We start from the raw sequence: 3,682 nt of genomic DNA on the forward strand, positions 1-3,682 counted from the left end.
TGAACCATTTGAACCGTATCGTAAGGCAACTAACAGTTACCAAGATTCTTTCCAAATACATACAAACAGTTAAAGTTTTTAAATTAAAATCACAATGCGTAAGAAAATTTGCATTATACATAAAATTACAAATGGTACTCAAAGAAGATGTCAGCTGTGCAAGCAATCGTGGCCCGGTTACGAATAGTTAATTGATGAAGTAAACCTGTGGCGGCAGTCGGACCGCACGTCTAGCATCACAACTGTGAGCTAATGCCACAACAGAACAAGAATATAAGTACAACAAACGTTAAAATAAAACACATTAAAGTGCACACATCTCCACTGGTTATTCTGCTCTCATGTAGACAAGGTACGGCCAAGCTGGCCAAACGCTACCGATGTGTAAAATCCGCAGGAAGCAGTAGTACTTTACTGATTGGTCACAAGTCTTTTACATACAAATCAAATACATATATCAAAAAAAAGTTTTGCATCACCTCGGTTCCGAGGGTTCCTGAACTTTTACAGAAAATTGGAATGGAGATCAACATAAACATCATTTCCGCCCTTTTTAATGCTCATGAAAACCACACAGTGCATGTTGTACCACCACATAGCGAGACCTTCAGAGGGGGTGGTCCAGATTGCTGTACACACCGGTACCTCTAATACCCAGTAGCACGTCCTCTTGCACTGATGCATGCCTGTATGCGTCTTGGCATACTATCCACAAGTTCATGAAGGCACTGTTGGTCCAGATTGTTCCACTCCTCAACGGCGATTCAGCGTAGATCAAGTAGTCCATAAACAGTCAAAAAATGGTTCAAATGGCTCTGAGCACTATGGGACTAAACATCTGTGGTCATCAGTCCCCTAGAACTTAGAACTACTTAAACCTAACTAACCTAAGGACATCACACACATCCATGCCCGAGGCAGGATTCGAACCTGCGACCGTAGCAGTCGCGCGGTTCCAGACTGAGCGCCTAGAACCGCTAGACTACCACGGCCGGCTCATAAACAGTTCTTTTCAATCTATGCCATGTATGCTCGATAGGGTTCATGTCTGGAGAACATGCTGGCCACTCTCGTCGTGCTATGTCGTTATCCTGAAGGACGTCAATTACAAGATGTGCACGATGGGGGCGCGAATTGTCGTCCATGAAGACGAATGCTTCGCCAATATGCTGCCGATACGGTTGCTCTATTGGTCGGAGGATGGCATCGACGTATCGTACAGCCGTTACCATGACCACCAGCAGCGTACGTCGGCCCCACATAATGCCATCCCAGCAGGGTACATCCACCTTACTGCACTCTCTGGACAGAGTCTCTAAGGCGTTCAGACTGACCGGTTGCCTCCAAACACGTCTCTGACGATTTTCTGGTTGAAGGCATATGCGACACTCATTGGTGAGAGCGGTCCATACGGCATGTTGTTGGGTTCACCTGTACCGCGCTGCCTGGTGTCGTGGTGGCAAAGATGGACCTCATCTGCACATAGGAGGGTGAAGTTGAGCATCATGCAGCCTGCTGTGCACAGTCTGAGTCGTAACACGACGTCCTGAGGCTGCACAAAAAGCATTATTCAACATGGTGGCGTTATTGTCAGGGTTCCTCCGAGCCATAATCCGTAGGTAGCGGTCATGAACTGCAGTAGTAGCCCTTGGGTGACCTGAGCGAGGCGTGTCATCGACAGTTCTTGTCTCTCTGTGTCTCCTCCATGTCCTAACAACATCGCTTTCTTTCACTCCAGCCGGCCGGTGTGGCCGTGCGGATCTAGGCGCTTCAGTCTGGAACCGCGTGACCGCTACGGTCGCAGGTTCGAATCGTGCCTGGGGCATGGATGTGTGTGATGTCCTTCGGTTAGTAAGATTTAAGTAATTCTAAGTTCTAGGGGACTGATGACCACAGATGTTAAGTCCCATAGTGCTCAGAGCCATCTTTCACTCCGAGACGCCTGGACACTTCCCTCGTTGAGAGCCTTTTCTGGCACAAAGTAATAATGCGAACGTGATCGAACCGCGTTATTGACCGTCTAGGCATGGTTAAACTGCAGGTAACACGAGCCGTATACCTCCTTCCTGGTGGAATGACTGGAACGGATCGGCTGTCGGACCCCCTACGTCTAATAGGCGCAGCTCATGCATGGTTGTTTACACCTTTGGGCGGGTTTAGTGACATCTCTGAACAGTCAAAGGGACTGTGTCTGTGATACAATATCTACAGTCAACGCCTGTCTTCAGGAGTTCTGGGAACCGGGGAGAGGCAAAACTTTTTTTGATGTGTATACTTACATAAACTACAGTGGCCTTACAACACTATTAAAATGATAATGACAATTAACACTTTTTTTTATAAAAAGTATTAAGAAACCCGGTACTCAGTTTGCCCAAAGGTTTTCATCACACGCCCACAGGACATTCCAATAACAAAAACACTGAGAATATTACTTCCTTATTAGGCGACACCCCCGCCGCAGCACAATATCAAAAGAATAACAATAAACTACTCAAGTTGAGACTGCAACGGGAGATCTGCAGAGGCGCGTGTGACCCGCCTAACACTTAGGGCTGGTGCGACGACGGGAGAGCCGTCGAAGCAGAAGGGAAACGCGAGTCTGCCCCGCACCAGCGGGACAGCTGCCTATACAAGGCTGTCAGCGTGTATACCAAACAACAAACAGTGAGCAAGTCTGACAGTAATTATCATTCACAGCAATACTTAAGTGGGCAATTAAAGATTATTTTCAAGGAAACCGACAATTAAAAGTTCAATATAGGAGCGGCCCGCCTATAAACATCGCCAATCAACTTTCCTAACAATCACAAGGATCAATGTAAAAAAGTAATTTACATAAATAATTATATAATAATTCAAACAAATTAAATAAGTCAAGGTATATCTTTACTGGGACCTCTTGGGGACTAATAGACACTGTAATTTGGATACATACCACATGGCAAACATACGTTTCTAGCATTTGTAGACTTAGAGAAAGCTTTTGACAATGTTGACTGGAATGCTCTCTTTCAAATTCTAAAGGTGGCAGGGGTAAAATACAGGGAGCGGCAGGCTGTTTACAGTTTGTACAGAAACCAGATGGCAGTTATAAGAGTCGAGGGGCATGAAAGAGAAGCAGTGGTTGGGAAGCGTGTGAGACAGGGTTGCAGCCTCTCCCAAATGTTATTCATTCTGTATATTGTGCAAGCAGTAAAGGAAACAAAAGAAAAATTTGGAGTAGGTATTAAAATCCATGGAGAAGAAATAAAAACTTTGAGGTTTGCCGATGACAATGCAGTTCTGCCAGAGACAGCAAAGGACTTGGAAGAGCAGTTGAACGGAATGGACAGTGCCTTGAAAGGAGTATATAAGATTAACATCAACAAAATCAAAACGAGGATCATGGAATGTAGTCGAATTAAGTCGGGTGATGCAGAGGCAATTAGGTTAGAAAATGAGACACTTAAAGTAGTAAAGGAGTTTTGCTATTTGGGGAGCAAAATAACTGATGATTGTCGAAGTAGAGAGGGTATAAAATGTAGACTGGCAATAGCACCGAAAGCATTTCTGAAGAAGCGTAATTTGTTAACATCGACTATAGATTTAAGTGTCAGGAAGTCGTTTCTGAGGGTATTTGTACGGAGTGTAGCCATGTATGGAAGTGAAACGTGGACGATAAATAGTTTAGAGAAGGAGA

This window comes from Schistocerca cancellata, chromosome 3 (assembly GCF_023864275.1).
Source record: "Schistocerca cancellata isolate TAMUIC-IGC-003103 chromosome 3, iqSchCanc2.1, whole genome shotgun sequence".
Taxonomy (NCBI): Eukaryota; Metazoa; Arthropoda; class Insecta; order Orthoptera; family Acrididae; genus Schistocerca; species Schistocerca cancellata.